The sequence below is a fragment of the Crotalus tigris genome, unplaced genomic scaffold (genome assembly GCF_016545835.1).
Source record: "Crotalus tigris isolate CLP2741 ecotype Arizona unplaced genomic scaffold, ASM1654583v1 scf7180000024416.509849, whole genome shotgun sequence".
Taxonomy (NCBI): Eukaryota; Metazoa; Chordata; class Lepidosauria; order Squamata; family Viperidae; genus Crotalus; species Crotalus tigris.
The window spans coordinates 446,284-471,760 of NW_024100582.1; the positions used below are offsets into that span (position 1 = coordinate 446,284).

At 48.0% G+C, this 25,477-nt stretch overlaps 1 long non-coding RNA gene across 1 annotated transcript in view; it reads left to right on the plus strand.

Moving 5' to 3' along the window:
* The window catches only part of LOC120301969, a 32,768-nt gene extending 12,084 nt beyond the window's left edge, over positions 1-20,684 (plus strand). Inside the window, exons 4-5 of the long non-coding RNA XR_005555077.1 lie at positions 10,416-11,141; positions 15,061-20,684. This is a non-coding gene — a long non-coding RNA (uncharacterized LOC120301969). The remainder of the gene's footprint in view (positions 1-10,415; positions 11,142-15,060) is intronic.
* The last annotated feature ends 4,793 nt before the right edge of the window (positions 20,685-25,477 follow it).

Below are 25,477 nucleotides of genomic sequence, written 5' to 3' on the forward strand. Positions count from 1 at the left end.
GCAATATTCCACCATCGTTTTCTTGTAATAGAACAGCCCCCACTACCACATCACTTGCATCCGCCTGTATTACGAAGGGCTTATCCATGTCTGGGTGCCTCAGTATTGGTTTGGCAGAAAAAAGTCTCTTTAATCTCTCAAACGCTGCTTGGCACTCCATTGTCCATGGTTGGCTAGGTTTTACTGAGGATGCTCCCTTCATTTTTAGTAAGTTAATGAGGGGCAGGGCTATCTGGGCAAATGAGGGGATGAATTGGCGGTAAAAGTTTGCAAAGCCCAGGAAACCTTGTAGTTGCTTTCTTGTGCGGGGTGGTGCCCAATCTAGTACTGCTCTGACCTTCTCAGGATCCATTTCAATGCCCTGGGGGGATAGGCGATAACCTAGGTAGTCTATCCTTTCCTGGTGGAATTCGCATTTCGAGAGTTTGGCATATAGGTGGGCGGCTCGCAGTTTCTTTAAAACCGCTCTGACTAGGTTGACATGTTCCTCTTTTGTTTCGGTGAAGATAAGAATGTCGTCCAAGTAAACAAGGACCCCTTAAACAGGTGCTCCCTTAGAACGTCATTGATTAATTGCATAAAGACTGCAGGGCCCCCATGTAATCCAAATGGCAAGACTTTGAATTGATAGTACCCCATGGGGCAGTTAAATGCAGTCTTCCATTCGTCCCCTTCCTTAATTCTCATGCAATAGTAAGCTTCCCTTAGGCCTAGTTTAGAAAAAAAATTTCCTTTCAAGAGGTGTGACAGCATGTCTTTCATGAGGGGCAGAGGGTATAGGTTGCTTTCACTGATTGTATTCAGGGGCCTATAATCCATGCATAAGCGTAAAAAGCTATCCTTCTTCTCTCTAAAGAGGACCGGGGCAGCCACTTTAGGCTTGGCTGGCTCAATGAACCCTCTCTCTAGGTTTTTTTTTTAATGAATCTTTCCATTTCCTCCTTCTCCTTTGGGCTCATGGAGTATAATCTGGGCTTCGGGAGTTTTGCCCCAGGCTTGAATTCAATGGTACAGTCTGTGGGTCGGTGGGGGGGGGAGCTCATTTGCCCTCTCCTCACTGAAAACTTCAGCAAGGTCTCTGTATTCCTCTGGTATTTCTGTTAGTCTCTTTTCCTCTCCTCTGGATACTTTTTCTATTCTTGATTCTGGTAGCCTCCCTTGGGGTTTTAAGTCCATAGGGTCCCCCTTTGGGAATTTGATTTCTGTCGTCCTCCAATTTACCCAGGGGTTCCATTTTTTTAACCATTCCATCCCTAGGATCATTGGGCATTCCATGCCTGGGGTCACCACAAACGTTATGTCCTCCTCATGTTTGCCCAGGGAGAGTGTATTGGTAAAGTGGCTAGGATAGCTGGCACACCCTCCTGCTATGGATCCATCTAACTGGCCAAATGAGATTGGTTGTTCCAGTCTCTTGACGGAATGCCCAGATTCCCCACTAGTGTCAGGCTAATGAGGCAGCGGGTGCAGCCAGAGTCTATTAAGGCTTTTACCTTCACGGCTTCGGGCATGGGGGGAATTAATATAGTCACTGTCTTGAGGATGGGTGCGATGCATCCACTTACCAGGGGTTCGCCCTCCGAGCTGTCATCTGAGGCATCCACCAGCCCTGCAGTGTAGGCTGGAGTTCTTTCCCCCTGATGAGCAGAGGTGGGGGGTTCCACAATTTCCATCATTCTCATGGCAGTTTCTTTTGGCTTAGCTGTAGACTTTCCGGATTTGCTGGTCGGTGATCTATCTGGGTTGTGCTGGGGGGCTTTGGAGCGGCATTCTACAGCTCGATGCCCTTTTCTTCCGCACTTGAAACACCCCATTTGCTTCTTGGCTGTAGCCAATGGTTTCACTGGTTCGTGTGTCAACTCAGGCGGGGAGCGGCTCCATTGTTTTCCTCGGCAGTGTCTCTTCAATATGTCGATCTCTGCTTCCTCTGCCAAGATGTACCATTCCTCAAGTTGGTGTGGGTCCCCTCGGGGCAGGCAAGCATCATATAGGTCATAATTTAGTCCGTCTTTGAAATGGCTAAGGAGGATGTCTTCTGGCCAGTTCAGTTTGCTGGCAATGGTCCGGAATTCTTCTGTATATTCAGCCACCGGGCGTTTGCCTTGCCTCATCGTTTTTATCCTTTCGCGGGCTTTGGGATCAGCCAGGGGGTCTTCAAATCGCCTTCTCAGAGAGGACATGAAATGGTTGAAGTCGTTGAGCTCTGGGGCATTGGAGTCGTGCAAGTTCACCACCCAGTCTGTGGCCAGTCCGTCCAGGGCAGATTGCACAATCCGGATGCGGGCTTTGTCGCTGGGGATGTCCCGCCTATATTCCTCCATGTAGCTGAGGACTTCGGTTAGGAAAAACCCCAAGCGTATTGGCTCCCCTTTGAATTTCACCTCCAATGGCGGACGTCTTGGAATGGATCGGTGCCTCCATTGTTGGTAGTAGTGTCTTCTGTCCAGATCGCCATCTGTGGTTCGGTAGGGGGTGGGAACTACTGGATCAGCAGATGTCCCCGGGGCTGCACGTTCCACTTCCCCCTCGGTGTCTCTCCCTTTGCGGCTCCAGGAGCTGGGGCGGCCGTAGGGCTCAGGATTCTCCTCTGCTAGGGAGCTGAGAGTTCTCTTCATCAGGTCAATAGCTTTCTCTAGGATCCAGTCCGAGTACGGTGCCCAGCTTTCTCCCTCTTCACTTGCGTGCAGGGATTTCTCCATCTCCTGCTTCCATTCTGGTTGCTTGGCCCCCTGTCTCAGGGTCACCTTTCTTGATTCCTTTCCCCACTCGCTTTTCTTTCCAACGCCCATTGACCAGCGAGGCTTGTGGTCCCGTGTCTCCACCACTTCTTCTCCTGAGGAATCTGACCTCTCGGATCCCGACATCTGGCAAGGTTCCAGTCGGGGCAGCGGCTCTCTTTCCGGGGAGTTTCCCCCCTTTCTTGCTCCATTGTCTGACATGGTAATTTTTTGCAAAATCCCCTGGCAAGGGTCTCCCTTCCAGGTGGATTAATTTTGCAAGTCCTGTCTAATGTAAGGACCCACCCCACTTTGCATCTTAAGAAGACAGAACTCTTGGAATAATTCTTCCAACAGGCATCCTTTAGTAAGGGAAAATGGTTGCAGGCATTCTAGACAGGACTTGGGGTCCAAGCTCTCCCATTCAAGGTTTTAAGGGGTTCCCCTTCTTCCAGCGACAGTCTCAGGCATTACACTCCCACCCCCTTTTCCTTACTGCCGGCTGGATGGAGACTTCAGAGAGGAGTACATGAAAGGTAATAGCCCCATTCTTACGGTTAGTCCTTTTGGTGATATCCACATTCAGTCCCTTTGAAGTGTACTGAAGGAAGTGAGGGCCATAAAGCCCCTTGGTTCACCCCCTTCCCTTCATCATATGACAGAATCCAGAGAAGGTAGAAATGGGGTTTTCTATAGTTGATAACTAGAGATGAAATATAATTGGATTATATTTCAGTTTTCCACTAATCAGCCTCCAACCACAGAAAGGCTGGACTGGTGGAGAAACATCTTTCTAGTATGCTTTACCCTGAGGCAACAGCTGGACTGAAAAATGTGTTTTTTTTTTACCTGAAAATCCCTGCCCTGTTTTATGCAAAACACCAGTGATCAGAGCTGAAACTGATTGGATGGATGCCCAGATCTGTGGACAGCGGTAAGAAGGATGGATTCAGATGAGCCCGTGGTGTTGGGAATGGCAGAGGAACCTCCCAACTCTTCCTGGGGAGATTAAAGTCAGGACTTTCTGCTGGCTCTCCAACCACTTGCTGACCGGTCCTCTCATTTCCCAGGAGCTCTCCTCGGTCCTGAATCAAGGAAGTAGACAAATTCCATACAAACTCAAGAAATAAAAGCCGGGTGACGCCAGTAAGCTATAGCACAAGAGTTCAACCCAATTGGCTATTGCAAAAGAGGAGGTGTTTTCTGAATGTTAATTTCACAAAATATGTGGGAATTTCTTCCACACGAAGGTACAAATAGAGGAGTCCCAAAAGACACACACACAGTTTATTGGCTGTGAATTGTAACCTCACAACTCCTTATGACTTGCCCAGAGTCTTATTTTCCTGGAGGGCAGCAATGTCTTATGTAGCCCTTCCGTGTCTCCCCTCCTCTTTTCCCTGTAGCTTTACCAGGCCTGTCTCTCCTTTCTCCTCCTGATCGCATCCTCTCCCTGTTTTCCCATCTCTCCTTTTCCCTCACCCCTTTGCTGCCTGTCCTCCATCTTTTCCTGCATTTTTCTGCCTCTGATGACTCAAAAGATGACACCAAATTATATTCATCCTTCACTGGTAATAACATTTCCTCACTTCAGAAGGAAATGCAGAAAAAAGGCAACTCTGCAGCTGCCCTTTCATCTCTCCTTGTTTAGAGCAGGCTGTCAAGTCTCTTCTTGAATCCAAGCATGCAGAATTCATTCACCCTTGCAGGTTTCTTGGGTAGCTCAGCCAAGGGGGTGGTGAAGCCCTCAGCCTTTTGCTGTTGCCAGCAGTTGCTCAGTAAAACCTGAGAGAAAGGCTGTAGAAAATCAAGAAACACACATACATAGAGGTTATGCAAAGGTTAGTACAGTGAAATGGAAGAGAGCTTCTCCATGCAAATTCCACTTGACTGAAGTCTCCTGCAGGCTGCTTCATTCCTGTTATCTGAGTTCCAAGGAGCCGTCCAGTTCTGAGGAACAATAGGGATAAAGTCATTTGCAGTCTCCCACTGAGGCTTTGCTGCACACGAGAGCCATACAAAACAACAAAGGTCCACTTCTGGATGTGCCCTTGGAAGTCCTCCTGAAGAATACCCCCCCCCCGCTTCTTATTTCGGGGTGGGATGGTGGGGTGGGGGTGGAGCTTGGACAGCCATACGCTGCGTGGGAAAAAGCTCACTCAGCTTCCCAGCATCCTTGGTCAGGGCTTGAAACAGGCTCTTCCACAGGAAGTCATTATCCATGGCTCTGAATGAGGGAGCCTGGATTACTGCTGAGTTGCAGTCCTCAGTGCAGAAATAAGGAATTCAAGAAAGGACTCTGCTGGTCCAACCTTCCCCATCTGGTTTGCTGGCCGTGCTGCAAATGCATCTCTTAAATCCCCATCCCTGTTTTTTCTGGCACATTTTTCTGGCATTCCAAGAAACAGCACAGGTACCTTGCCTCCAGCTTGCCTTTCTTCCTATGTCCTTCCACAAAAGGCACTTGTGGAACCAAAGGTGGGTTCCTGCACACACCCACATTTTCTGGGTGTGTGTGTGCAGGAACCCACCTTTGGTTCCACAAGTGCCTTTTGTGGAAGGACATAGGAAGAAAGGCAAGCTGGAGGCAAGGTACCTGTGCTGTTTCTTGGAATGCAGCTTGCTCAGTCTGTCATGCTTTTCATTCATTTAGCCCCCACCTGGAGGTAGGGAGATGCCGGTCAGATGCCAGGCCACTGCAGAGTGACCTCCACCTGGACAAAGGGACAAAACTGCAAGGATACAATTGAACTGAGAAAAGTGGAAGGAGGTTTCTGAAGTGCCTGTGTCACCTTCAGAAACACCTGCAATTCCCTTTGTTCCTGTCACTCTCCTCAGTGCACTTAAAGATGTTGTTAGCTCACCAGCCTCTGGCAGAGCTCTGCAGAGCATCTTGGAGTTCAACAGGCCAAGTTCCTGAGTGGATGTGCCTCTTCCTCTTCACACAACCTCAGCTTCTGATATAATGTGTCATCCCTGCCTTTCAGAGGGGGAAGGAGCTTCTGCTGGACCAGTGTCAGCCCCCCCTCCCTCCATTGGGCTCATGTAAGGATCATCAAGGATTTCTCTACCAAAGATCTGAGCAAGAAGTCCCTTCTGTGTCTTCATCATTGACATTAGGCTAGCTTCAAATTCACTAACATCACAGGCGCAAAAGATGATGTGAACGTGTGAATTTGGCACTTTAGAGATTTATTTATTTTATTCCACTTAGATGCTGCCTGACTCAATCACTTCTGATGTCTTACATTTGTTAGAGCTCAGCCAATGAATTTTGGAGCTGGCTTTAGAAACAACATCTCCACCTAAGGACATGGCGTTCTTTGGCTGCATCCAATGAATGGGCCAGGGGTGACCCTTTCGGTTCCACCAAGCACCGGCTGCTGGTCACCCTTTTGTTTCCCTCCAGTCACCTCTTCCCTTTTCCTCTGTCACGGCCATATTTATTCAGAATATTATTTGCCGAGAAAAAGATGAATAAATCTGCCAGGGTGTGTGCAAACATTTGCTTTCTCTTCCCTTTCTCCTTTCTTACACATGAATGCAGGTAATCAAGATCTGCTGCAGAAAAAAATTCTCGAGAATGGTTAAAAATAAATAATAAATTGTATCAGCTGCTTCTCAGCCTCTCCCTAGCTGATGTCTCTCACTGTCAGCAGGAGAAAGTGAAAGGATTAACCTATTGCCATAATTAGGTCATTGCACACCAAAACAGGAGTGGGGGAACTGCTGCTGCGTAGAAGAACAATTTCCTTGTTAAAGGAAGAGTCCAAGGAATGACTCAGACTCAGCCCCCAGTTTTGTTTCCTTGAGGCAGATAGCCCCTGACACCCCAGGGTGGGTGGTCTCTTTTCCTCACCGAAGGAAAGATGGCTCAGCTACATGGCAGGAGGAATGGCCTCAAAGCTAATGTTCAGATGGAAAAGTTGGGGCTGCCTTTCCCAATTCAGCCCTGTGTGATCCTGTTCACACCCTTTGATGCGCCCTCTGCACATCAAAGGCTCCTCCTTGGGAGGGCAGTTCATGTTATGCTCACATCAAGGAAGAAACCAAGCAGCCAAGCAATTAATAAAAAGCATGGAAAAAGGTGCAGGGTTTAGGGACTTGTTAGTTAATGTTAGTTAACCAGGGAATTGTGTGTGGCCCCTGGCGTCCCTTGCTGGCTACATCTATCATTTGCTGTCCTGCCCTTACAAAATGGCCATTATCAGCTCCCAGCGGCATGAAACTCTGTTCTGTCCCAGAAAGGAGAGCTCCAAACAATAGATGGAAGGTGTGATGGATGGTTAGGAGTTGCAGGAACCAGCTGATCGCTGGAACCAGCTGTGGAGAAACCTTAGCATCTCCATCAGCTGCAAGACAGATGTTCCTTGAATAAATGGAAGGCAGCATGGAAGCTTTCTCTGACAAAATGGAAGCCTGGGATGATGTTGGCTTGCCCGTCCATCTGTTTCTGATGCATCTCAAGGAAAGGGTGCTGAGGAGAGCCACGAAAGGGCCAGGAGAATCAGCTTGCCCAGCTCAGGCGAGTTGTCTCCTGGGATAGCAGGGAGAAGTGAAATAAGAATTTAGCAAGATTTGCTCATGCCTTCCTTTCTACATGCTTTTATTCATGTTATGTTTTTCTATAGATGCTCATTTAAGGGCAGAATTCTACTAGTTGTGCCAATACGCTGTCAGTGATTAAAATGTTTGTAGAATTTATGCCTTTAGCAAAGGAGCAGATTCAAGGATATGTGGTGTTTCTTTCCCCTTTCTGCAGTAAAATACAGAGTTAGCTTCTTAGAATAACAATTAGAGGCTTGGCTCGTCTCACATATCAAAGCTGCTATGTTACATTTCAAAAGAAATGTGTCTGTAGTTCATTCACCCTTTGAATAACACCTGGGTCTCCCTTCTTGTTATCGGGTGTCCTTATCAATTCTCAAGCAACCCTCACCCTATTTGGGGGCCTTGGCTAGTAGATGTTTCCCTTGGATCAATATTCTGTGTAAGGTTTGTGGAGCTCTTGTGTCTGGCTTGCTTGGTAACAAGAAGCCCATCACTCACCATAACTCGCTCCCTAGAAAAATAAAATAAATAAACAAAAATAAACAAATAAATAAATAAATAAAGCAGTTGCTGGAATCGTTCTATCTGTGGGCATTTGGGAGAGTTTTCCTCCAAGGCGAGGGAGATGCAGGATGAGACCTTTCTTCAAGGCTTGTCTTCAACTGCGGAATGAGGTTCTTGGGGAAGCTCCTGTTGTAAATGACGTCTGTCCGCCTTGAGAAAAGCTGTAAGGTGCAAGTCTTGGGTGGGCAGGAACAAGCAGAGCCTGAACTGATCTCAAAGCCAAGAGTGTCCGGTGGGTATTTGGCTGCCTGGCCACTCGGCTTTTCTGGAAAAGTGGGGAGCTTACATTTCCCAGTGACAGAAGCAGGGAATAGTCTGCCTCACTCGCTTTCAGATGGCTGCCTTTTCTCAAAGCAGGGATGGCTCACCAGGGGCTTCACTGGCTTGAGGGGCACTGCAAGGAATCGGGGAGCCCCTTCTCTTCCAAGGTGACTTCTCCATGGGCAGCCTTTGTCTGCTTGGATGGCCTCTGCTCTCCCGGAAGAGGCCGCTATGAAGGACGTCTGGGATCCATCTCCTTGCAGGAGGGGAGACTGAGGCAGAGCCTGAGGAGAAAGCTCTGGGCCTGCCCTGGCATAGCTTCTGCCCAGTAGCTTTTTTGCAGGAATTTCTGAACGGCTGAAGGAACTTTTTATCCGATCATTTTCAATTAGCATCTGCTCAAACTACTTGGTGATGACTCTACCGAACAACAAAGATAGATGCAGGCTTATTTGGGGTTAAGTGTTAATTGGCTGTAATTAGGCAAAGAATAAATCTTTGAGATGAGGGGAGTTATGGATAGCTACCGCTGGAGGGCAGGATTCAGGGGTCTCCCTTTCTTGCCAGCTGGAATTCTGTCTCCAAGGGGCTTTCTGCACCAGGAACGAGCTGGGGAGGGAGTGGAAGGAAGCAACCCTTTGGGATTGTTTCGAATGGGGGGGGGGGCTGCAAAGCTCCCTGCCCTGGAAACCCTCTCCTCCCCTCCGCACATCAAAGTGGATCAGCTGGGACTGTGGGGAGAGGAGAGGAAGCAAAGGAATCCTGAGGATCTGTGGGAAGCCCGTTTGCAGCACCTCCCCCAGCCCCCCCTCCTTACACTGCTGCCAGACAGTGCCCTGATCCTGGGCGACTGAGGGGAGCCCCTTTCCTCTGCATGGACTTTGATGTGGGGCAGTATGCGACTGACGGCTAGGCCTACCTCTAAAGCGGGAGGAGACTTGGCCAGTGCATTGCAGCCTGTCAGGACCCCTCCCAGCTCCCTTTATTTCAGAACCACTTCTCTTCAGGGGAAGGAAATGCATCCCAGCAAACTTCTGAAAAGTGACAGCTTTGATCCAAATTGTCCGAGGAGGCCTGATCAGCGGTTGTTTGGCACTTGCCTCCCGCTCTCTCCCACACAAAGAGGCAGCCTTGCCAGCCTGGTTGGAGACCCCTGTTCTCCAGAAAGGGGATTGTTTCTCAACTCCTCCTTTCTAAATCTCCTCCCTGAGAAACCGTTTTCGTTGCTGTTTTTCTGAGATGAGCCTGATAGAAAAGCTTCCCTGCAATAACATGTGGTTGTTTCTCTAATGAACAGTGGTGGGCACTGAGGGCTATTTAATCGACCTATGATGCCTTCGGAAGACTTCCTTGATATTCCTCCCCCCCCCCCCGCCGGCATATGTTGGGAAGTACAGAAAGTGCATCTGGATAGTCCAGAATCAAGACTGGGACTCCCTGAGAAGTGAGAATTGCCTCTCCATTCCTGCAGAGGGGCTGGGGTGGCAACTAACAAGGTTTGTGGAAAGAGGCAGGGCCTGGTTGCCAGGGGCTGGTTTTGCAAATCCCTGACAGGGGACCACAGAGGCCTTGAACAAGGCCCTGACATTATTTTCCTGCCAAAGATATTCAGCCCCCCCACAACCATCTCCCCAAGGAGGGAAGCAGCTTCTGATTCCTTTCTTCTTTTAGTTGATTGACAAAGTTCACATACAGTATCCTGCTAAGCCATCTTGTGGCTTGTTTGGTTCTCGCTGGTTGTGCGAGCCTGGCCCTTACGGTTTATGAATCATGTGGTTCTTCTGGCTTAGTTTGTAATGTGACTCCAGCCTCTTCTGTTGTGTTAAAAGTGACAAGCCATCAAAGAAAAGCACTTATAAACCCAGAGCTTAGTGCAAGGTGCCAGACCAGAGAGCATCTTTTTCATTCTTGGTCCCAAAAGATTCTCCCGGTTTGGTAGCTGCAGTGTATTTGGAAAGGTGGGAAGGAAGGAACACTTATTTGAGCAGGAATAGCCAGAAAGGGGCACCATGCAGGACCTCTTTGACTCTCAGATACACATTGACCAGGAAGAGCAAATTAGTTGCCCAAAGTTCTGCAGAAGTTTAGGTCTTCTGCACCACCAAGACAGTACCTGATTTTCTAAGGGTGTCTTCTCAATCCTTCCCCCCTGCACCTCCTGATTTCTCTTAGGTTCACCTGTAGTGACGGCCCTCCTTGCAAAGGGACAATCCTATAATTAACTCCAGCATTAACTTCTCTGGGGGCTTTATGAATCCAAATAACTCTTTGGGTGGGATTTTTCTCCATGTCTTCAGCCACCAGTTTCTCTTCCCTCTCTAGCAGGTGCTTCAGAACTTCCAGGAGATGGCATTGGAGGCTTGGCTTCGCCTGTTGAGATGTCCTGGTTGCCCCAACTTTGCCAGACATCCCATTCTGGCTATTGAGGCCATGCCCCCCAGACCTTTGGGCCACCGATTTCTTCGTTCAACGCCTTTCATCCCAGTGAAGGGAACCTGGTGCCCCCTCTCATCAGAAGAGTAATGAGAAGACAAAGGGCCAAATCTCCCCACCCTGAATGAAATCGATGGGAAAGACCCAGGGGGGTCATCTAATTGGATACTGCTCAGCAAGAGACCATTACAATAAGAAACTCGATCACAGCATTTCAGCTGGCCTGTGAAATCATAAATCACCTGTGGAGCTCAGCTCAGCTCCCTCTTCATCTGAAGCTTCATTGATCGGAGGGTCCGGCTCCCCACCACCACACACTGCCCCCCCTCCATTGAAAGGGCCAGCAGGCCTCTGCAGGGGAGATGGAAGGTGATGACGCCAAAGAAGAGCTGTTCAAGAGAGAGGGATTTCCACCCTGGGCCTGGGCAGATTGCAGCCTCAGCTGCCCTCCCCTGGGGGCAACAGAGCAAGGGAGGACTCCCGCCAAAGGAGGAGGCTGCCTGCTACCCCCTCTGCATAACTGACCTCTCTAGCCTTGCATCTCTCATTGACCAGAGCTGCACATCACGCCTGACTATTGTTTGCTTAATTCAGGTTTCAGGAATCAGGCTTAAGGTAATACATTAATAATGATGATTAGCACATTCTTATTTACAAATCCTAATGGCTGGTTTCGCCTAGCATGCGAAGCCAAAAGCAGAGAAAAACTGAATTGTTATGGCCAGCCTTGAGAAGGTTGGACAACCGATTGGCTTTCTGCATTGGGCAGGATGACAACTGCTTGAGTACAGAAGAACTGTTCACAATTCTCTTGTGGCAGACATTTATTTATGGATCAGATTAATATAGATGCCCATCTTCCAAATGTGACTCTGGGTGGGATATAGTAAACAACCGGTTAAAACAATTAAAACAGCAGAGTTTGAAGTGTTTAATGGCAGAAAAAATGGAGGATAAATTTAGGTGGTCTATTTTGGATGGAACAATGTGCACTAAAAATGGCCTTGGGAATCATCCCATTGCCTCAAAACTCCATTAACCATGTTAGTTTCCATACTTACCTACAATTGGGGTCCAAGTGTGCTTCTTCAAAATTTCTTTGGGCAGGTGAATCTTTAATAAGAGCTTGGAAAAGAATGACATCAGCAACGGTAGGAGAAAACCTTGGAACTCTCATGAACATCAAGGTGGTCTTCCAATTTGGACTCTCTTGGACATTTTAGGCAGTCCAGGTGGGAAGACCACCATCTCTTCATAAAATTCACAATTTCAGCAGCCTTCTCTACTTCTACCATACTTTCAGAACAAAGTCCCAGCCTTGACCGCCCCCTCTATGTAAAAGGAGAAGGGAAAGGGAAGTTCAGGATGTGATAATTTATTTAAAAAGAGCAGTGGAAATGCTCACAGGAGGCTAGCTCACCTTTTGAAGAAAAAAGAGAAACCTTGAACAGGTAAATTCTGAATTATCCCAAGGGAGTTATGCTGAGTTAAATTGAACAGCTGTGCAGTCTTTGAGAAAACCCTGCACTGCCATATAAAGTCATGAGTGGAGAGTAAAGGGGAGGGAGGGTGACACACACAAAAAAAATCACATCTCCTCTGCTAACAATAATAGAAGCCAGGTTCAGAGAAGCAGAGGTGAGAAAATGGCATGTGTAGTAGAGGCTATCCTCTCCTTTTCTCTCTCAGTGTGACTAAACAACCACCTAAGCAATCTCTGGACTTCTTCCAAGGGCCCCCTCTCCTGGAGATCTTTCTCCAGTCAGTCCAGATGAAGAAGTGCGTTTCTCCCCATGCCAACTGAATGCCTTACTATATGTGTTAGCCTTTAAGGACTACAAGTCCTTCTTGCCAGATTGCCCAAGATGTTCCAAGAATTGCATTTCTTGACACAGGTTGTGCGGCTCGATGCAATATGTCCTTATGTCATGGCTTTGGTTGTCCACATGCGCAGGTTGACTGAGGCTTGAAGGAATTAGGTGTTCTTCCTGGATAACGGTGAAGCCACCTCCATTGAGCAATGAAAACCTAAAGTGAAGGCCCGTCTTTCTCATGAACATTTGCTCCTTGCTGGGCGCTTTTGCTACCTGGTGGAGCATCCTGCGCCATTGCTAAACATATTCATTCAAATGGAATGGAAAGATTTAGGAAGGGAAGTGGATGCTCTGGGGTGCCAAGCAGCTAATGCTAAGGACTCTGCCTTCCAGATTAACTCTGGGGAGGAAAAAAAGAGCAGAGAGGAAGAAGGGTGGAGCAGAAGAAATGTCCATAAACCCACCAATGTGCTCATTAATTGAATCTTTCCTCCTTTCTCGCATTGCCCAGTGATGTCCCTGTGTCCCGGAATAACTAAATGGCAGGAACCTAGATGAAAGGAAGGAAAATTCTGGAAGCTTTTAGGATTAGGCTTTGATGAAGGGCTTTGGGTTTGTTTTGTTTTGATGTATGCTGGCGATTATGCTCCTGTTTTCATCTTGGCCTCAGAGTGGAGGGGGATGATTTTAGAAAAAGATATTATGCTGCCATTTTGAAATATGCTTTATAGCTTAGTCCCCGGCTAAGGTTAAGATAAGGCATGAGCTGAGTTTGGAAGACAGGGAGGTACTCAACCAAGATGAAAAAGGAGTCGAGTTTGTGAGGTTGAAAGTCTAATTTCACATTTTCACGAGGACCTCGTTATCCTAGGAGCAAAACACACTTGTGGGCACTTTCTGACAGCCTCCTCTCACCTGGTTTCCCCACTCTGGTCTTTGCCCCCTTCCCTGAAGTTATAAATATTTAAAGCCAGAGCACACAGCCTTATTTCAGCAAAGTAATGGAAACCCCACATCAAAATCAATGCCTTCTTTCTTCCTGCAAACCTGACTCTCTCACTTTAATTGGCAGAGGAATGATGTTTTATCAATCAGGCTGCCTGACAATCCAGCTCTTTCGGAGATCAAAAATATATTTCTGATGCAGATGCAGATGCAGATGCACACACACACACACACACACACACACACACACACACACACACACACAATTCTTCTCCGACTGCCCCACCGACTTGAAAAATATGCTGTCCTTGAACTGGAAAGACTGGAAAGACACGTAAGGATGTGAAAGTTGTCTGCGTTCATTGCAGAGCCCACCCTCTGAGGGCCCACATGAAATCTCATGTTTGTGCAGGAGTAGAGAGAAGTTCAATTCCTGGAAGTTCACTTGGGATATGGAAAGAGAGTCTGGGGAAGGCAAGAACTGGACTTCTGGAACCTTTAGGCACTTTGAAGTCAATCTTGAGAGCAGGAGGGGTGGGAGACGTGCTGGGAAGAGCCCTGGGGGGGGGGGGACTGAGAAAAGGAAGCCATTTCTTACTCAGAAAGCCTGTCCAGCTGTGTTGGAGTGCAACCTTAGTGAATACGTACAGCATTGAGAAGTTCTACTTCTACATTCTTGAGGGACCAAGTTGATCAATTGTCTCCTTGTTGCTGTGGTTTTAAGTAGATGCCAAATCCTGATATTTATGAAGTCCCAAGGTCCAGCTGGACATTTCCTCACCCACCCCACCTTAGACTATTTTTAACTCATATTGTGGAGAGACCCAATTCTAGACCCTTCTAGTTGACTGATCCTCCCGTTCTTACCTTTGAAAACTGTGCAGAGAACTCTCCAGGAAGCATGTCAAAGCTACCCAATGCTTAACAAGCAAGCCCTTGCCTCATATGCAGAAGGTCCAGGTTCCCTGCCCCTCTTCAATGTAAGGGAAAGCAGTGGGAAGGGCTGGTGTCCATGTGAAAGCCTTGAAAGTCATTGTGGAGGGTCTGTGTGGGTTGTACTGAGCTGAAATTACATCACCTGACTGCTATTTCTTCACAAGAATCTTAAAAGACAGTGAAGGGATGGTTGTGGATTCAGCCTGCAAGGTTGGTATTTAACTTTGCTTTGCATAGACCTGTCAGTTGGCATCTGGCTGGATTTGGATGTAGGATACCTGGATTTAGAATCTAGTGTTGGGATTTTTAGCAAAGTCTGGATATAATACATTAAAAGGGGAACAGAACATTTGTGGTGTGCAAGGCCATTTCATAAACCATCATACATACCACATTTAAACTTTTTTTTTTTTTTGCAAAACTAGTTATGGGAACATATAAATTATATCCAGCATGAAATTGGTTAGAATAAGTGAATCTGAAGACCAGATTGTGTCCATCTGTGACATATTAGAAACAAAATGCTTCTGGCTAGGATTCATTGCAGATGGCCAAACAATTACTGGGTTCTTTTCTTAAGGCTGAAGAGACAACTTTTATTGATTGCAGCAACTGATATCTATGAATAAACCTGGGGTGAGAGGATGAAGATGAGGAGGTTGTACCAAAAATGTAGAATGGTATTTTGGGCCTTTAATGCCAATGAAACTATAAGTGAATGTTATGAGCCAGGAAATCACCTGGCACTCTGCTTTATGCTGACAACTCATTTTTTTTTATTTAAAAACTTTTTGCTCTAGTAAGAATATTGTAACGTTATTTTCTTCCTTCCCATCCAGTTGAATTCTCTGCTCCTTTGCCTCCATCAAAATGTTTGTACCTGAAGGATTCAGCTGAGAGCTGACCTTCCAGCTTGGCAATCCCGAACCCCCCCAGCCAGGACCCCTCCTGTGAAGGGGCACTGCATGAAGAGCCCCTTCTGAGGAAGAAGCAGTCTTCAATGCCCAGCTCCTCCCTTGGGAGGAAAGCCTCTACCTACCAGGTTAGCCAACTGGCACTACCCACCCGGCCCAGAAGGAATACCTCTAGAATGGAAGGGGAGGTAACACATAAATCAAGGACCAAGTCCACCCATCTCCATTTATGTGGGGCAGGATCTGTTTTCCTGGAAGAACATAGCTCCTTTTTTGGCTCTTAAAAGGACACAGTGGGTCTCTGTGGAGGACCCTTCCTGTGCCCAGGCTTGGGGGTGCTTTTAGCAGCAAAGTTCTCCACACAGATCTCCCCTCTCCACTCTGACTGATGCCCTGAAATGGGAGAGCTGTGGTCGTTGGTTCTTGATGCTAGATGAAGGCCCTCCAAGTGTTCCTCCTCACTAGAAAGAAATTGGTGTGGTGGTGGTGGTGGGGGGAGTTTCATGAACAATGTCCCCACTAGGGTTGGGGTTTCAGCCTTCTGGCACCTGAAAGGCAGCTCAGCTCAGCTCAGCTGTTTCAGAAGCTGGAAGTTTTTTGTGGCACTGCCACAAAATTCTGCAGCGCCACAGGAATGGAGCTGTGATGCGCCCTGGTCCCTTCCATAAACTTTGGTTTTCTGGTTATGTTCCAAGTTTGCAGTTAAGACCAATGGCCCAATTGTGCCAGCAGTTCTGCCCAAGGCATTCTGGGAAGGCTCAAAGGGCTCTGTGTGGCCTAGAGGAGAGCATTCCCTCCTTCTGAGCAGCTGATGCAAAGGAGGCTGTTATATCTTCGGTTCTTTAGGCATTGAATGAGGCAGAGTATTAAAACAGCAAACAAGTTTATTAACTCAGAACAGAAGCAGCCCTAAAGGTTGCTGCACAGCTATTTATACAGTTAGCCTCTAGGCGGCAACCAATAGATTTAAAGTAACACTTTCCCACCCCAAACTTCATTATCAGCTTGAGACAGCCAGTCTGGCTTTCAGTAACAGCAACTGTTAAACAATACAGCAATGTAGGTCAGACATTAAGCAAGTGATTTAAAATAGTTGTGGCCAATACATTACACCCCTTCCCTCTAGATGGCTCAAACTCTCAATTGCTGGACATAGTCCTGCAGATATTTAGGTGGCCTTCTTGACTGTTCTGAACATCTAGGGGTTGCAGGGGTCTCCCGGTCTACCCACTCGCTTGCCTGGCTGGGTAGACCAGGACTCTGAGGTCCAGTGAAGTCAGGTTGACTTGGGTCCCTTTGGCTGGCCAGTCCTGGTCGGCCCAAACCAAAGTCCAATCGTGCAGCAAAGTCTGCAGGGCTGTCCCTCAGCACAGTTTGCCGGTCCTGTTCAGCAGATACTGTCTGTCTGTCCGTGGAAAACTCTCCTATGGCATTTTCCGCATCTCCTTGAGTAAGAGTTCTGTTGGCATGTGCAAGCTCCTCTGTTGGGTCACTGTCGCACAGCCCTTGCATGTGGCCCTCTTGAGAGGCCTGAGCCAGCAACTGGTTCGCTAGCCTCCAACGCAGCTGGTCAATGTGCCGGCGAATGACTTGCCCATCTTCCAGGACCACCTCATAAGAGAGTGGTCCTGACACCTTAACAACCACGGCTGCCACCCACAAAGCCCCTTGCCCATAATTCCAGGTCCAAACCCAGTCACCCACTTGCAAATTCCGATGTGCCTTTGGCTGAGCAGAGTTCGAGGCAACCTGGTTGGGGTGCAGCCTGTCCAGCTTGGTGATCAAACATTGGCCCCATCTGAGTTCGGCAGGGCTTCTGCCCGTGGCGGTACAGGGAGTTGTGCATTGTCAGATCAGAAAATCTTCCAGTGTGTGGTGCCAATCCCCTGTGACAATCCGTTTTAGTGATTCCTTGGTTCTGCGGACCATGCGTTCCACTTGGCCATTTGAGGCCAGGTGAAAGGGAGCCGACGCGGCGTGCCGTATTAGATTTGCCCTGAGGAAAGACTGGAATTCAGAAGCGGTAAACTGAGCCCCATTGTCTGAGACTAACACATCTGGAAGTCTGTATGTTACAAAGATTCTGCGCAGTTCCTGGATGGTCTTGGCAGTAGTCATAGTAGGGACTGGTGCAACCCCTAACCATTTAGAATGGTTATTTACCATTATTAGAAACAGCTGTCCCTGAAAGGGCCCAGCAAAATCGATATGGATTCTTGACCATGGTGTTTGTGTGTCCTCCCATCGGTGGACAGGGGCTTGTGGCATCTCCGGTCTGGATTGCTGGCACGTGTAGCAACCATGTATTTGGGCCTTGATGGCTTTATCTAGTCCTGGCCACCAAAGGTAGCTCCTCGCAAGTGCCTTCATCCAGACTATTCCCGGATGACCCTCGTGCAGAGACTCTGGGCCATAAAGAGCTCAGGACCATGACCCTACTTCCCCAAAGGATGCACCCCTTATGAGCTGAAAGCTCATCTTTTCTCATGAAGAAACTCTGAAATTCTGGCCCTGGACATTTGTCCAGCCATCCTGTGTGTACCCAGTTTAGCACACGACTCAGCGTTTTGTCAGCTGCCGTCTCGGCATCTATGTCCCCAGCGTGAAGGGGAGATTCTGGCAAATCCTGGATAGCCAGGTTGCATGCAGGCAGACCTGGATCTGGCAGGGGGAACCTGCTCAGGCCATCTGCATGGCCCATTTCCTTGCCCGGTTTGTGAATCATCCTGTAGCTGTAGGCTGACAGGAAGATAGACCACCTCAGCATTCGAGGAGACAGAATCTGAGATGTCTGTTTGTTTGTGGTGAACAACCCTAGGGGTGGCTTGTGGTCTGTGAAGATCGTGAACTGGTGGCCATACAAGTAGTCATGGAACTTTTTAACTCCAGCCACAATGGCCAGAGACTCCTTGTCAATTTGCGTGTAGTTGCGCTCTGCGGACAATAGGGTCCTGGAGTAATACGCGATGGGCTTCTGCCTCCCATCAGCCATTAAGTGGCTTAACACAGCCCCAACCCCATACGGGGATGCATCACACGCAATGCAGACAGGCAGCTGCTCATTGAAATGAGTGAGAACTGAGTTCGACGACAGCAGTGATTTGACTGCTTGGAAGCTACTTTTGTGGACACTGGTCCACTGCCACTGAGCTTGTCTATCCAAGAGCCAGTGTAATGGCTCTGCCACTGTGGCCTTGTTTGGGAGGAAGGCATAGTAAAAATTCAAAAGGCCTAGGAAAGCCTGAAGCGCTCCCTTTGACTTCGGCCTTGGGTCCTGCTGGATTGTTTTTAATTTGGATTCCGCTGGATGAATGCCTTTGCCATCGATGCAGAAACCAAGGAAGTCAGTTGACTCTACCCCAATCTTGCATTTTTCTTTTTTTAGTTTAAGTCACGCATCGCAGAATCGCTGAAGGACGGTCTTAAGCCGTTCAGCCAGAATCTCAACCGATTCCTCAGCAATGAGGACATCATCAAAGTAGGGGCAAACCCCTGGAATTCCCTTGAGTGTGTGCCCCGTCACTCTCTGGAACAGCCTGGAGCTACACTCACCCCAAACTGTAGGCGCTTAACCTTAAAAGCCCCCCTATGGGTGACAATGGTCTGAGCTACCGCCATGGCCTCATCCACGGGCAGTTGTTGATAGGCCTGTGCCAAATCTAATTTGGCGAACATACGGCTCCTTGAAATGACACCAAAATATGGCTGACAACTGGCACAGGGTATGCGTGCTGTTGAAGTGCCCTGTTGAGGGTGCACTTATAGTCAGCGCACATTCACACTTCCCTGTTGGCCTTTAATGGCATTACTATGGGAGTCTCCCACACCCCACTGTCTATGGGCTGCAATACCCCTTGTTCCACTAGCTTATCCAGCTCTGCATCGATTTTGGGTTTTAAAGTGAAAGGCACTCTACGAGGCTTGATCCGTATTGGAGTTACCATAGGATCAAGCTTGAGGGCGATTGGAGGACTCTTGTACTCCCCTAGACTAGAACTGAAAACATCCGTGAACTCTTGGCAGACTACAGACAGATCTGCCGCTTGCGTTTGGTGAATGCCGGTTACTTGAATGCCCAATGCATCAAACCTCGTGCGCTCGTGCGTTGGCCTTCCATCACTACAACATCTAGTGGCCCCTTGAACCCCTTGAATTCCACCAGAAGTGTGGCTTTGCCTTTGACCGCCACTCGGGAGTTTTGGAAGTCTGTGAGTAGTAGATTAGATGACCAGAGCTTGGCCCATCTGTTGGTATGATGGCATAGGTGCCTGAATGTTCCTTGTGAAATGATGGACATGGCTGAGCCCATGTCCAGTTCCATCTTGCATGGAACTCCCTGAAGCTTGACTTGTAGCCTAAGCTTCTGCTTTAGGGGGCGATGGACACCAGTGCGGAGTACGCCCCTTCGGCTGGAGTAGAACCCTACTCAGTGTTGATCCGGAGGCCTGGTACCTCTCCTGAATGAGTCTTCTTTTGGGCGGTCCCTCTGACGACCTCAGCAGATGGTGGTGATGTGGCCTGGTTTGCCATAGGCCCGACATGTTGCAGTTCGGAATTGGCAATCCACGCGTTGATGGCGGCCTCTGCAGCCCATGCACCTAAGGAATGGAACTGCCTTCTCAGCTGGCTGCAGTCCCTTCTCCGGGTGCTTTCATAGCTGGTCGACTTTGTAGTCTATCGGTGTCTTCCATCCACTCAGTGTCCTCGTGGTGGACGGCTTCAGTGCTTGGTGTGCTTTTGGAGGGCCACCGTGCTTTAACAGCCCCTCCGGTGGCTTCATCCGCCATGACCTCCTTCAAGACCTCCTGTAGTGAGAGTCTCCTTAGCGAACAGTTTTTGTTGGAGCTCTCAATTCCGGAGTCCGCAGATCAAGCGGTCTCATAGTCTCTCCTCCAAATCCGTGAAATTGCAGAGTCGGGACGCTTGATGAAGAGCGGCAATGAATTCTGTTGCAGACTTGCCGGGTTGTTGCTCCTGCTGTTCAAAAGTGTGCCTCCACGCTATAATGGATAACTTGGGCTCGAAGTGGTCTCGGAGCTTTTTTTTCAAGTCTGCATAGGTGCCGGGGCGACCAGGTTCTCTGCAATGTCCAAGGGGGTGGAGCCGCACATGCAGAGGAGTGTCACCGCCTTCAATCCATCTTTGGCGACCTGGTTGGCCCGGAGGTAATTTTCGACGCAGGAGATGTAGGATGCCCATCTCTCCGGGTGAGTTACGTCGAATTCTGAGCTTCCTGATCTTCGCCATGGTGGTTTGTTTCTTTGTGCAATGCCTTGCGCTGCTGGCTTCTGTGTAGGCCCTAGGACAGATCCTTAGGGTGTGGTGGTCTCCAGCATGGCTTGCTGACAGACCGAGGGGGGGGGAATGTAGTTCTTGTCAGGCTCTGTGCTGACCTCACCCCCTAGTGACTTCAAGCTCTCTCAATGAAGCAGCACATCCCACCCTCGTCGCCACTGTTATATCTTCAGTTCTTTAGGCATTGAATGAGGCAGAGTGTTGAAACAGCAAACAAGTTTATTAACTCAGAACAGAAGCAGCCCTAAAGGCTGCTGCACAGCTATTTATACAGTTAGCCTCTAGGTGGCAACCAATAGGTTTAAAGTAACACTTTCCCGCCCCAAACCTCATTATCAGCTTGGAGACAGCCAGTCTGGCTTTCAGTAACAGCAACTGTTAAACAATACAGCAATGTAGGTCAGACATTAAGTAAGAGATTTAAAACAGTTGTGGCCAATACATTACAGAGGCATTGCACTCAAAGTCCGGCTCTTTGGTTCCTCCCCACCGGATTAATTCAATTGGTTGCTATTAGATGTAGCAATATTTCCCTCCCCAAATGTGTCAAACAAACAAACTGATCTGCAAGGGTTACACATAGTGTACAATTATAAGCTCAAACATCTTTTAAAGGCAGAAATAATAATTAACATTCCCCCCCCCAAATGTCACTTTCCCATTTTTTTTTCTTAAGATAAATCTTCCCTTTTTGAAAGCAATTACTTATGGCTGTTTTCTCCTTCCAGGGTCTGTTTTAGAGTATATACCTGATAGGGGATTTGTGGCTTTTGGGATGCCAAAGAGGCTAAGGATCCTCAGAGAAGGTGAAGATTGACCATTGGCTGGACGCAGTCCTCCAGATGTGGCTGAAGCCCCAAGGCAGGGAGAAAGAGGACAATCAGCAAAATGGGAAAAGAACAGATGTGAGTGCAGTAAAGGTGAGGTTGAAAATTCAGTTCCTGAGAGGACAGGAAAGGGATGAATATAGGAAGCCATGAGGCTGCACAGGGTGAGGCTGGAAGGAGAGGCGGAATGGCCCAGAGACAAATGAGATCAACTGGACAACTGAACTATCTGTGGCTTCCTCAAAACGAGGTGGGCTGGGCTGGCATGAGATGATCAAAGAGACAACTTTTGTATATTTCTCTCCCTGTCTGGCATCAACAGGAAGAACTTATCAGCTGGGAGGCTACTTGCAAAGCAAGGAGAAACCATTGTCCAGGCTGGTCAACTGATGAAATGAATTCAAACCTGCAGAAGCTCTTCCCACCAGAGAACAGTGACCAAGGTCTACTGTTCTGCCTTCGGGGAAGGTCATCCCCATGCAAGAGTCTCTGCTCACAACCCTGCTCCATGTCCTACTGGCATCTGCTGCTGCTGCAGGCCTTCAGGTCCATCTCCACATCTGGCAAGTGAGAGGAACCCGAAGGACCCAATTGTCTGGTCATGTTAGTGGGCTGTTTGCACACAGGACAGGAGTGCCACGTCAGCTCCTTCCTGTCTGCCCAAACCTGGGCTTGTTCCCCCTTAAAAGCCTCTTGCTTGATATTATTACACAGTATGCAAACCAAATATCAGAAAAAAAGGCTGCTAGTTAACAAACAGACTCTAAAATTAGGGCTTGCCTCTGGGACGCTACCTAATCAGCTTGTCTGCTTATCTGCCTCTGATCAAGGCGACATCTCTTTATCAGGCTGCAAAGTGAAGCTTCTTCCCACATCCCACAGGAGCCCAAGAGCAGTTCAATTACATCTCTCTTTCCTTTTTATCATTTTTTTTCTGGGGCCACTCTCCCCCCTCCTTTTCAAGCACTAAACATCATCTGGAATCACAGAGACAAATGGGAACTAATTGCTGTTCATCCAAAAGAGACTTACTGCCCTCCGATTTTGAAATCTCACTTCTCAGGTAGGAACAACATTGTGGTCCATCATGGATGGGAGAAACATGGCCAGGTAAAGGTGTCTTTGGGCTTCAGCAGAGGAGCTCCATACCTGCCCAACCACGTCCTTCCTGCACGGATGTCAGAGGATGGATCTCCATCCCATTTTCTGGCTTCTCTCAGGCTGGTTGAGCTGTTTCTAGAGTCAGTTCCTGGTCTTCACTTCTGTGATTGTGGCCTTGAGTTTATCATGGCAGCCCTCAAAGCTTGTCCTAACTAGAGGGGACTCAAGGAATGCAGCCATCAGATCATCTGAACAAGGCATCCTGTTCTTATCTTCTATACAACGGTTGATGTTCATCAATTGTCCACATGATGGTGTTGTGCCTCTGTTTTCTGGCTCCTGGGAGAGTTCCCAGCCATTGGCCAAGTTGCTGTGATGTCATGGCATTCTATGGCCATTCAAGGGGGAAATATTTGAGTTGACTGAACAAGCCACAGATGTTCAGGTTTGGGTTGTTTGTCTTGGAGCTTAATAATGGGATTTTTTGCTTCCAATGTGTGGTTTGAAGTAGCTGTCAAAGTACAAAATATATGTAAAAATAAATTCCATTGACAAAACCAATTAACAAAATCAAACCAAGGGAGTCCTGATAATGTTCAGATGTTTTGATGGGAAAAAAAAGGAGCGTGATCCAGAGAGATTTCCAGAGATGATGGAGATCAGCAATTGGTATAAGCAATTCCTCATGAGAATAGTAGATAGTTTTTCCAACATGACTGAAGTGGCTCCTGGCATTCTTTGTCCTCAAAGGTAGTGATGGGGCGGGAAGGTGGCAAGGGGTGGAAGCACTTTCCAGCATTCTCCTCTTCCCAATCTAAGAAGTACCCCTGTGTTTGCTTGGAGCAGATCGAATCCAGAATATAAATGCCCATGTCTTGCTGGGCAAAGGCTGTCGGGAGCATCCCAAGGACATGGGGAGTCCTCTCTGTAATCCTCTTGAGGGCTCTTTTGCCTCTCCAAATCCCCAGCAAAGGCCATGGGAAACTGCTCTTCTCCAAATAGATGGTTGGGGGCTTTTACTCAGCTACAGGATTCCCAGCTTTTGGGAGGAGGGGAGTGATTTTTGCCAAGGGTGTATATGCCACAGCTGTTTACTCCTACTTGCTCCTCTGAGGGAGCAGCTTGTCCAACGCACATTCTGGTGGTGCCGTGTCTGTTTCCTCTTTGCTGTGCCTCTACAACAGCCAGACAGGAGGCGAGATGGCTCTAGAAAGGCAATTAGTCCAACTTTAGACATGGTAATTACAGCGATAAGATTCTTCAGCTGATAGTGCCAGGCAGATAAGGAACCTGGGACAGATCACTTTTCAATGTTTCTCAGATGGATTCAGGGGAAAATAAAGGCACACTTTGCACTTGGTAATCCATCAAACAACTAACAGAGTAGTAGGCCATTTCTGGAAGAGGAATGGGAGGAGCAGAAGGTCACACCCTGGGGAAGAACAGCAAGAAGCAGTCAGAGATGTCTGGTGCAGTCAGACATTCCTAACCTATATAAAGCAATTCAGGATGGAGACTTTTGGCGTGCCTTGATTGGAACCCTTCTTATCCCTGGGATGGATGAAGCTGCTCCATCTGCAGCCCCAGCAAACCTGACTGGGTCGCAGAATCATGTTTCCGGTCCTTGACTTTACTTCTCTCAGAGAGCAGTGGAAGCCAACTCTGGGGAGGGAGAATTGGAGGAAGACCGTGTGTCTCTGAGTTGTGGGCAAAGACGGCAAAAGCCATGTGAAATCTGAATGGCTAAGCAGGGGAATGCAGCCCCTTGGTGTGTGTGTGTGTGTGTGGGTGAGTGGGTGTCTTCTGGGTTCCCAAGGCCTGCCTGGGCTTTAACGACATCTTGTTACCAGATGCAATAAAGAAGCGTTTAATGGCTGTTCAGGAAAATAAAAGGAGATATTGGAAGCAGCAACTAGCCTGCACCTTCAAGAAACGGGGGAGGAAAGGGGCGGTGGGCTTCTATTGCCCCAGATTTTGGGAGCATTATGAGGAATGAGACCATTTTGTTTGCCAGGGGTGACTTCTGAATGAAAAATGTACCCTTCAGACAGGATTGGCCCAGTCATTAGATGGAGAGGGTGGCTAAATTTGCGGCGTCACAACGGGAATTATGCAACAGAAGGGAAAAGCACAGGGTGCAACTGAGCAGTCCTGGATGGTCCACACTGGAGCTTGGAAGGCTCATTGCGGCCAAGGACTCCCGGCAGCCTGGTCCTCCAGAAAGCAGTCGAGAAAGAGGCAAGACCTTCTCTCCTGCTCAGGCCAATCCACCCCTGTGCTGGCTGCTATGGAGAGCTCAGACGGAGGAGATAGTTTGGTGCTTTGTTTTTGTTCTTTTGTTTCCTCCTCCTTAATTTTTGCTCTTGAAGTTTCTGTCCTGATGTTTTCTTTGTTTAGGAAACAGGGAAGAAGTCAGAGGGGATGGCAAAGTGACATCCCTTCAGTCCAACACCTTTCTTCCCTTCGCAGCTGGCCGGATGCTTCATCCCCAGGTAGGTCTGGAACTCAGGAATCCCTGCAGTTGAAAAAGGATAGAGACAGAAACAATCCCTCTGGATAAAGGAGCCAAGCACAACACCCATCTGCCCCCCCTTTTCAGCATCATGTACCCCCGTTTAGGTTCACTCCCACATCTCTGAAGGCCCCTTGGGGCTGGGCTCCTATTCTGAATGGAGGGGGGCTGGGAAGGGTGGAATTCTCCAAAATATACCTGCAGGTTCTGCATTAGACACTCAGCTTTTAAGGAATGCTTTCATTCACTTGAAAAAAGCAGGAGAAGCTGCTTAATTAAGTAGGAATACCCAGATATTTCTTATGAACTAACTTTAATAAGGAGATGAAGATCAGGTGTTCAAAATGAGAGAAAACAGTCCTCAGGACATGCTAAGTAAGAGAAACTTTCTTGTCCAAATGGCCTTGAGATGGGAGGCAGATACTAATATTTTAACCATTTCCTTCTGTCAATAATAATAGAAAATGGTATCCAGCTCTTTACATGTATGGTTTAAGCAGACATAGCCTACTTTTTAATTGACATGTTATACAATTTACTGTGACCAACCTAGTATGTGAATGCTGGAGTCTCCTACAAAATTGTAGTTTTGAGGGATGAAGAGGCT